Consider the following 11,262-nt stretch of genomic DNA (forward strand, 5'->3'; position numbering starts at 1 on the left):
TAAGTGATACGGAAAAAGTGATTTAGGCCACTACAGTAAATCACTACTTAGAGTAATCAACATTGAATGTGTCTGGATATATGCCAACCTGTACATACTGGAATCTTTGCTCTTTGACTCTGTCTGAGTTGCGATCAAAGGGCACTCTGTATAGCTGTTTCATGCGCAGTCTGTTGCGCTTGAGGACACGATCAACAGTAGAGAGGCTGACACTGTTGATACCCTCAAAATGTAATGGTCCTCAATGATCTTCTGCTGAATTTCGCTCAGTTTAATGGCATTTTTCTTACGGACCATATCAACAATTAGGGTCTCTTGGTGTGGGGAGAACATACCTGTCCTCCCACCCCCCATGTGGCAGTCTTTCAATTCTACAAAAAAGAGAACATGGAGTTACAAAAAATATACATGGAATACTAGGCCTACAAACAGTTAGACCAACCCTCCATTACAATACTACAGTACATTGGTACAGTGATGTACTGAAACATATATTCACTTACAGTATACTGTGGTACAGTATATAGTATGTCATACAGTAATTGCTGTCAACATTTACATACTGTACTATAATGTCAAAAAAAGGTAATTACCTGTTCTCTTCTCTAAATCTTCGGATTATGGTGGACACAGTGAATCTACTGATGTTTGGTTGTACCCTTTGTCCAGCCTCCCTCATGCTCATACCATGGACAAGAACATGGTCAATCACAGTAGCTCTGATTTCATCAGATATTACTGTTCTTTGTCTTCGCTGACCACCTCGACCACCTCGACCTCCTCTCACACGAACTCTTCCTCTCAGATTTCTATCCATTGTAGGGCCTCACAAACCAGTGCTCTCTGAACTGGCTTACTGTATATGTTCCCTCACATCATTAGCCACAAGTGTGATCAATTTTGAGTTGTTGTGTTCAAGTGGTGATACCTGTGCTCTAATTGTGTTTAACTTTTTGTCACATGTGCTCACCATTATGCAGCACGGGTGCATCACAATGAAATGTGTTGGCAAGTTGTGTCTAAACAGGTGAAAAGTGCTTATGGTTTTGCCAAAAGAGTGATTGATTCAATCAGTGGGTTCAGGCAACTGAGCATTTGGTTCAGACAATAGGGTTTAGTGTTTTAGCAATTGAGAAAAACTGTAAACCCAGCTTCATCCATGTAGATGTATTGATGGGGTCTTTCCATTGCATCCAGTTGAAAAACCCTCTGTAGAAATAGATATAGTTTTGTAAGTGATACGGAATAGTGATTTAGGCCACTACAGTAAATCACTACTTAGAGTAATCAACATTGAATGTGTCTGGATATATGCCAACCTGTACATACTGGAATCTTTGCTCTTTGACTCTGTCCGAGTTGCGATCAAAGGGCACTCTGTATAGCTGTTTCATGCGCAGTCTGTTGCGCTTGAGGACACGATCAACAGTAGAGAGGCTGACACTGTTGATACCCTCAAAATGTAAATGGTCCTCAATGATCTTCTGCTGAATTTCGCTCAGTTTAATGGCATTGTTCTCACGGACCATTTCAACAATTAGGGTCTCTTGGTGTGGGGAGAACATACCTGTCCTCCCACCCCCATGTGGCAGTCTTTCAATTCTACAAAAAGAGAACATGGAGTTACAAAAATATACATGGAATACTAGGCCTACAAACAGTTAGACCAACCCTCCATTACAATACTACAGTACATTGGTACAGTGATGTACTGAAACATATATTTACTTACAGTATACTGTGGTACAGTATATAGTATGTCATACAGTAATTGCTGTCAACATTTACATACTGTACTATAATGTCAAAAAAAGGTAATTACCTGTTCTCTTCTCTAAATCTTCGGATTATGGTGGACACAGTGAATCTACTGATGTTTGGTTGTACCCTTTGTCCAGCCTCCCTCATGCTCATACCATGGACAAGAACATGGTCAATCACAGTAGCTCTGATTTCATCAGATATTACTGTTCTTTGTCTTCGCTGACCACCTCGACCACCTCGACCTCCTCTCACACGAACTCTTCCTCTCAGATTTCTATCCATTGTAGGGCCTCACAAACCAGTGCTCTCTGAACTGGCTTACTGTATATGTTCCCTCACATCATTAGCCACAAGTGTGATCAATTTTGAGTTGTTGTGTTCAAGTGGTGACACCTGTGCTCTAATTGTGTTTGACTTTTGTCACCTGTGCTCACCATTATGCAGCACGGGTGCATCACAATGAAAATGTGTTGGCAAGTTATGTCTAAACAGGTGAAAAGTGCTTATGGTTTTGCCAAAAGAGTGATTGATTCAATCAGTGGATTCAGGCAACTGAGCATTTGGTTCAGACAATAGGGTTTAGTGTTTTAGCAATTGAGAAAAACTGTAAAATAGATTATAAATATAGTTGATTTATTTATTTTCTTATCATGATGGAGCGTTCCCCAACCCTGTACCCTAGACACCCACCTGAGCGAACCACACACTAAGGAGAAATCCTTATCTGTATTATGCAGCCAAGACAGAAAGATAAACGCGGTCAGAGACCCACTAAAGCAGCACTGCCCCCTCAAGAGTCTGAGCCTGCCTGGCAGGATTGGTCCAACAAAGCCAAAGCTGCTAATGAGAACCTTGATGACCGTGTACCTAGCCGTTGGGGTACCCCCACCCAGGTAGTGGCAGTGCTGGCAACACTAGCTGCAGTAACCCATGGGGAGGGGTTCACATTCGGACAATCAGAGGGTTGCAACGCCAGGGTTGTGGGTTTGATTCCCACGGGGGGCCAGTATGAAAAATGTATGCACTCGCTAACTGTAAGTCGCTCTGGATAAGAGCGTCTGCTAAATGACTAAAATATAAGGGTGGGGACTGTGTGTGTGTGTATCCCACATCTGTTGCTATAGGGAAATAATGTTAGGGACAATACAGGATGAATCACAATAATTGTTTGCCAAAATAATGATTGCTTGCCAAAAATGTATTTTTGTAATGCCAATCATGGTTATAGGTAACCATCCTTCGTATGAACTGCCAACATTATTATGCATATTATTTGTTAATTTGGAAATAAATTAAGATATGAGTTAATCTGCTTCGGTTCTGTGGGTGGCACTGTGTGCTCATTTTAAAGGATGGGTCCCAATCTCTCAAAGGCCCTGGGATACAGGTGGACAGGGGTGGTCTGCCAGTCACTGGGACGACAAGTTAATTGTAAGGATTTTAATATTATTATTTTTTTTAATTGATAATGTACAATTAACTGCTGTACAGAAAGACTAATGTGAAGGCCAAATTACAGAGGAGGAACATTTTGTTGCAATTAAAGCCTTTAAGTCCAGGAAAACTCCAGGGCTGGATGGCATACCAGTTGAGTTATACCAAACCTTTTTTGATGTACTCAGAGGACCATTATTAGCATGTTTTAACCACTAAATATAAAGATCCAGTCCATTTTAAAAAATGGAGGCCCCTTACACTTCAGTGTTGTGATGCAAATATTCGAGCAAAGTGCATAGCACTAGGAATTAAAAAGGTATTGTCGGATATTATTAACCCTAATGTTAGAAATTGCGTAATTCAAATCTGGTATTGGAATAAGAATCAAGAGATCTTCAATCCAAGCTTAATTTATTATATACAAAATGTATGTATGATAAGTATGAAGGTTCGTATATACGGGTCCACTGAAATACCACGCAGGGCACTCAGTTAACTAATCCATTGTTCTAAGTTCTTCTTAAAATACTCTGACAGAAATCCTCCACTTCTTCTGTTGGCCAACCAGAGCAAAGGACTGAGTGTGGTCCAGACTCCATTTCAGCCAATCCGTTCCATTTGTTACCAGGCATAGTTGCTATGATAATAACCTGCGGAGTCAGCACCGAGAATACACAAAATCCACTGTAGCCAGGTTCAAGGACAGTTTCACAGACATCAAAGAGAGAGTGTTCTTATCAGCCTGTTATGTGAAACAATCCATATCAGTACAGTGCTCCTCATTAATGCATTCCTTCCAAGCTATTCATCACATACAAATCCAATTAAAAATAAAACCCATCAATTCCCCCTTTTGACACCCTCTAGGGTGTCACTCATTAAAATACAATACAAACAAAAATAAACACTTTTATTAATAGACAATTTGATAATATAAGTCCTTCAGTCCTTCCATCGACACCCAACTTGCAAACTGTTACCAGTCATCAAAGAAGTTCAAACCATCACATAAGGAAAGACAAACATTCACATGGTTAACTTGATTAATAAAGCATAAAACACAGGATTAATAGAACACAAAACACAAGATTATTAAAACTCTAGGGTGTGATTAAAGATTTTTAAAGGGAAATTTTTGAATTCCCTCTTTTGACACCATTTATGGTGTCACTCTAAACAGAGTATAATCACCCTTAAGAATAACAGGATATGGAAATTAAATCACAACATTTAATGTTAATAAAAAATAAAAAATAATAATTTTAACCCTCTATTCCTCCCCTACACCTAACATGTACTGAGTTGGCTACCAGCCACCCAGGAATCCTTTACCTTCACATCAGGAAGAATAAACAATCACAGTGGTTAGTAAAAACATAAGGTAATAAATGAGCAAGAACTGAAAATAAATGCGTGTATGTATTTTACTAGGCAAAACATGGATCATCCAGCTTGGTCTCAGAGTCAGTAGCAGAGTCACCTGCATCATCCTGGGCCGTAACAACAGCATCATACCCGACGCCTGCACCACTCCTACCACTGACCTCCTGAGACAGGGGACGATGCAAGCAGCACAACACATTAACAGCAAAAACACAATTACTAGGGTCAGAAATCCAGTAACCACCATAGAAGAGTACTCACCAAACCAGTCACTCAGCCAGGAAATAAGACAACATCCACAAAGAACAAGTATACCCATAGAAGCTATAACTTCACCCAGAATAGTCACAACAATAGTTTTCCATTTACCAAATATGTTATCAAACCAACCGTTTATGGAGCTATCAATACCAGAGTTCTCAACCAGTTCGTTCGCCAGCGTGGTGATGGTCACTCAAGCGCTTTGGTCACGGGCCCGTCCGGTGCTATATTGTTGGAGATGAAAGTACAGCACATATATCCAAACAGAACACAAACCCCGTCCTGCTCAGCCAAAAGCATATCTAAAGCTATTCTATTCTGCCATGTCATTAAGCTAGTTGCCGCTGTCTGCTCAGCTAATCCCTTTATTGCATCACGAGTGTGGTTTATAAATACTTTGCTGGTTATATTAAATATAATTTATCCAATCTACATTTTTATTAATTGTTGACCACCAGAAAATACTTGATTCAAACCCAGCTGCGATCTGATTGTGGATCCCATCAATATATATCCTTTCATCAAAGGATCCCGGGAGGAGGTCCTACTTTCTATGTGACAACTCACCAGTCTCCGACACGTTTGATTGTTTGCGTATGTAGGTGAGTTCACAATCAGTTATCACCACACATCCATCAGATGTCAGCACGGGTCTGGTTTTTGGCTCCTAAAATCCTCTGGCTGCAACAAAGAGGAGAGATTAGACTAGAAAAACAATTTAGAATCCCCTGTGACTTCAAATTGAGGCAACCCAGGTCGGGACGACCCCCGTTATCGGGCTTGCATGGAGGATAAACCTGACAGAGAGTCAAAGCCTGTCAAGGGGAACGGAGTAGTTGTCAACCCTGGTTTGGCTGTCCCACAGGCAAAACAGTCCTCTTTAGACATAGTTTTTTGCCGTATACTGAATCCATTCCAACCACAGGTTAAGATTTCTATACCCCGTTTCCACCTGTACTACTTCCTCCAGGTCTATAGTTTTGCACTATCTTTACCACAGCCCCGGTCTCACTACCTCCCTCAGAGAGGTTTACTCTAGAATTTCCCCTTTCCCTACGTCTAGCTGTCTCCTATGCCTTTTCAACTTGTGTTAGGTTAACTACTACTTCTGGCTGAAACAGGAGGGTCCGTGTGTGTTAGGAATATGGCCCCCACAATCAGACAGCTACCCACCGTCGGGAGACCTGTGAATCCCCACCCTTGCCCTGAGAACATGTCAGATGCCAGAGGCCAACCCATTGCTTTACCTTCTATCGAACTCACACAGGGATGATCAGACAGGGTAAGGGAATCTTCGTTAAGGAGCCAACCCCCGAGCCCTAGTGGTAATCGGATCTTTCTCCTAACTCTGTGTTTGTTCGTCAGGTGTAGCTGGTTTTGTACAGTGTGTGACATGCACCCAGATGGATCTCTCAGCTATTCTGCTGGCAAAGGCAGTACTTGGTAGGGCCCTTCCCGCCAGGCCTGCTTCAGTCTCCTGGTTAGATAGAGTGGGTCACCTTCTCCTTTAGTTCACCTGTGGGGCACAAAACCTCTGACATACAGGTGTGGTTAATAAACTATCATACATGTTTGTTTGTTTTTTTTAAGTATTTTGTCCTCTCCTTCGTATATATTTAATATTTAATCCAACCATCCCCCTTTTTGACACATGATTTGGCCATGTGTCAATATTACCACCTATCTAAACAATCACTTTAGTTAATATTGGTAATTCATTATCCAATTGCCATTCCCCCACTCTCTCTTCTGTTATTTTATGGTTCAAATCAAATATATTATTACCAAATTATAATCTTCTTCACAATTTTCACAGTACTATAAATTACCCTCAACTTAGTAAAATAAACTATCTTAAAGTCCTCCTCTCATGCCTTTAGAATTTACTAGTGTGGATGATTAATTAACACCAGAAGGTTAAAACAGAGTTCAGAGGCAATTGAAATCATTTAACGAACTGTTTAATCCCATAGTATACTAAACATTACCATTATTCTAAATACTTCATAAATGTTAGCTATCCCAAGTGTTCATTAAATCCTCATGACATTCATTCTCATAAGAAATCATATATACCCCAAACTCAGCCAAAAAGCTAAAAAACTCCATAAAATTCACTGTGTGCTCCTCTAAGACCTATCACCCTTGACCTGCTGAAACCCCCCAAAATTGAAACAATAAGGCTTTATAAACATCATACTAGGTGTGTTGTTTTTTTGTTTGAAAAACCCAATTTGAAAAACAACAACCACAAATAGCTTCCTCCAATTAAAAATAACACTACCGGTTCTAACCCTGGTGGAAATGAGTAGATGTTGGTGGTGTGGTTAGATTGGGTTTCTTGGCAGCTTCATTGGGGGTCCTGGTTGGGGTGTTGCATTCCCATCCATGACATACTTGGCAGCATTTCAGGGTTGGGTAGTTGCTGTGGCTGGATATTTGACCCTCCAGGATATTGGGGTGCTGGTTGTGGTTGGAATTGTTGGGCGCCTTGCCAGGTTGGCCTTTGACCTGGGTATCTGGGCCCACCCCCTTCTTGCTGTCCTCCATAACCTCGTCCTCTTGGTCGTTTTCTTAATCTCTGGTGTGGGTGTAGGCAAAATCTTGCCATGTGTCCTGGTTCCCCACAGTTAAAACAACATGGTGCATAACCAGGCTGTTGAGGTGGGTCTGGCTCTCTATACATCCTGTCAGACCAGTACCCGTTTGGCCCCACAGGAGCCATCATCTGGGGTCCCACCATTCCAGTTAGCGCCTGTACCACTGCAGCTGCTGCGGCGGCAACTGGATCAATACTCTGCACATTCTGCATATTCGGGGTGCTGGTCACAACCATCTGTTTGCCTGGTTTGTCTTCAGCCAGTTGTTTTTTCAAAACTTTCTTCTGTAGCTGCTTTAGTTCGTCTTCCTCCTTCCTCTTGCCTTCCCTCCATCGCTCCACATGATGTTGGGCTATCTCTGTGAACTCTGGGATGGATTTTGCTGTGAGTGCCACAACCTTTTCACACTCTACCCGGGCCTGGTCTGGGAGTCCCCCCAGGCAGTTTGCAAGGAAGAGGTGACTCATTGTATTTTTGGTGGGCTCTTCATTCCATGCTTGTCTCCAGAGGCACTTTGCCCTCTTCATGTAGGCTGGTATGGTTTCATCATCATTCAGCGTCAGTGTTCTCATGAGATCTGGCCTTGCCTGAGTGGGATACTTCCTTCTAACTGCATCCCATATGACAGTTCGGTATCGATCAAAACCAGTTGCTGCTCCTACTATTCCTCTCAGGCCTGCTTGTGTGAGTATCTCTTTGCATTCCTGATCTCCCATGCACCTGTTCATCACTGCCACTATATCCCCTATGGTGAGTTCATCTGCTGCAGTAAGGCTCTCAAAAGCCTTCACCCACCTGTGTCCTGATTCTTCAGGCTGGGGTAAACTGTCAACCAGAGTTTGCACATCCCTGTGTGGCCAGGGCTTGTATACTGGAACTCCCCCTGTTGTTTCTCTCAGAGGGTACTGACCCCCACAGTTACCCCCTCTCCCTTGAGTTTTGGCCCGTGTGCGTTGTGCAGGCCCTTCCTCATCCCAAATATCTCCTTGAAAAGCTCCATAGAGCATTTTTGTCTGCTTTACGTCTTCATACTCTTCCTCTTCTTCTCCCAAATCAATACAATGGCCCCCCTTGGCTCTGGTGTTCTATGCAGTGATGTGAGTGCCAGCTCCTTTCTGTCTTCTCTCACCTGCTTTTCCAGTACTTTCAGTTCCTTTCTTAATTCGGCATTGTTGTCATAAATGGTTGAACTGGCTGTGCTTCTACGTCCTATTTCCTCATTCTCTCTCTCACTTGCTCCGGTTCGACACAAGTCCCGGTACTCTGTACTTCTCTCTGAGTCTTCTTCCTCTTTATCCAGTCTACTCAGCTGAGAAATCTGTTCTTTCAGATCTCGTGCAGTTTTCAACATCTGTTCGATATCACCTCTTCGTCTATTCACCTCTTCTTCACCCACCCATGTATCCTGCAGCACGCCGTCTTTCTGCTGATACTGTACCCGCCCAGTCAGTTCCAACACTGGTGCCATTGTTTTTGGAGGGTTTTCATACGGTGGTGGGGCCGATGGCAGGGCTGGATACAACCGATTTGTAATCTTGGGTGGTACTTTGTCTTCCCACATTTTCTTCAGTTTCTCCAACATAGCCAAACCAATCCGCTCCTTTAACCTGGCTTTCTCCATCGCGTCTTTGGACTTCCCTTTGAGGGGCTCTCCTTCCTCTTTCCACTCACTTACTGCCTTCTCTGTTCTCTTCTTCAGGGCCGTCAGTATTGTCCTCGGTTCTCCTTCCCTGGGATTCCATTCATTGCCATTATCCATCCATCTGCTATCCATTCTTTGTATAACTTTTCTCCTCTCCTCTTCCATTCCTTCCCGTCTTTTCCCCCATTTATCTCGAGGGTGGATTTCAACACTTTAATTACTTTATCTGTCATTTTTGCCAATGTTGTTGTATCTATACTTTTGTTTTAAGAACTTTATTATTTATTCTTAATTGTAATTTAAAACCTTACTGACTCCAATATTTTGTATAAAAAGTGCTTTCAATGTTAATGGTCTAATATTTTTAGGTTAAAACCAAATGGGTAATAGTAATACCATTAGACCACTTTATTTAACTAAATAACCAAAAATGCAAATATAAATGATACAGATATCCCCAGTCCTAACCCATCAATAATTGTTTGTATCAATCTAAATCACTTCTCTCTATCTCTTGACTCTTCAAAAGCCACACTCTCGCTGTCTCCAGCCCCTTCCCTCGCAACTCTCTCTCCCTCTCCTCTGGTGGGAGCAGGTTCCTTCGAGGAGCTGTGTTAGTGTTTCCAATATTCTGTCGTTATTTAAGGTACTTTAATCTAGTTGTTTAAATCAAATTATTCCCACCTAATTAGTTAAAGTTGGTGCATGTTTATATTTAAACGATAAACCGAATTATTTCAATCTAATTGTTTAACCAGTATTTTGCAGGGTCAAACATTACATCAAATAATCAACAAAAAAGAAGCCTCAACCCAAGCACCTAAAACCAGTATTATGCTATGTCAAACATCAAACACTGAATCAAATAATAAACCAAATTGTTTCAACACAACTATTCAAAACCAGTTCAGTCACACAATTAATCACTTTAGCTTTATGTTCCCAATTGTTATTGGTGGGTTATATGGTTTAAACAATCACGAACCCAACAGTTATCCCCAAATTACACAGTTTGGACAGCCACAGACGTTTTAACTTCCAATTAGTTTTCTATCAAGGTATACTGGTTTATCATTCACACTCTCATTCATACGACCACACTCTCACTGTCTAACCTTTTATCATGCTTCCTAGGATTTTTAAGTCATAAACCGTACTGTCACACCACTTGTGTTGAATATCTGCTATGGGAGTCAGACCCCTCTAACCATAGTTCACTACTTATTTAAAACACATCCTATGGGAGTCACACCCTCTAACCATAGGTCACACCATTTATTTAAAATACATCCTATGGGAGTCACACCCTCTAACCATAGGTCACACTGTTTATTTAAAATACATCCTATGGGAGTCACACCCTCTAACCATAGGTCACACTGTTTATTTAAAATACATCCTATGGGAGTCACACCCTCTAACCATAGGTCACACTGTTTATTTAAAATACATCCTATGGGAGTCACACCCTCTAACCATAGGTCACACTGTTTATTTAAAATACATCCTATGGGAGTCACACCCTCTAACCATAGGTCACACTGTTTATTTAAAATACATCCTATGGGAGTCACACCCTCTAACCATAGGTCACACTGTTTAATTAAAATACATCCTATGGGAGTCACACCCTCTAACCATAGGTCACACTGTTTATTCGCTTTAAAGTGCCACCTATGAACCTCTAGTCATAGTTTGCACTCCCATGGGTTTAACCATCACAATTATCAAACATTTGCATAGTATATTATGAAATCGAAATAGTATACTGTAATTGTTATTTATAGTACAATAGGGTTCACTTACATCAAACAGGTGTTTCACAAAATTAATTTGGATAAAGCCAATGTGCAAAACTTCAGTTATATTACAATAGGTGTTTTGCTTACCTTTATAGAAGCCCGGGCAATTTGTGAAACACGGTTCGATGACAGTGATGTCCAATAGGCTGGGTGAATTCCAGCGAAGTGAAGTTCCGCTACCAGATCACGTCGGGGTCACCAATTGTTAGAAATTGCGTAATTCAAATCTGGTATTGGAATAAGAATCAAGAGATCTTCAATCCAAGCTTAATTTATTATATGCAAAATGTATGTATGATAAGTATGAAGGTTCGTATATACGGGTCCACTGAAATACCACGCAGGGCACTCAGTTAACTAATCCATTGTTCTA

The sequence above is a fragment of the Coregonus clupeaformis genome, chromosome 3 (assembly GCF_020615455.1).
Source record: "Coregonus clupeaformis isolate EN_2021a chromosome 3, ASM2061545v1, whole genome shotgun sequence".
Classification (NCBI taxonomy): domain Eukaryota; kingdom Metazoa; phylum Chordata; class Actinopteri; order Salmoniformes; family Salmonidae; genus Coregonus; species Coregonus clupeaformis.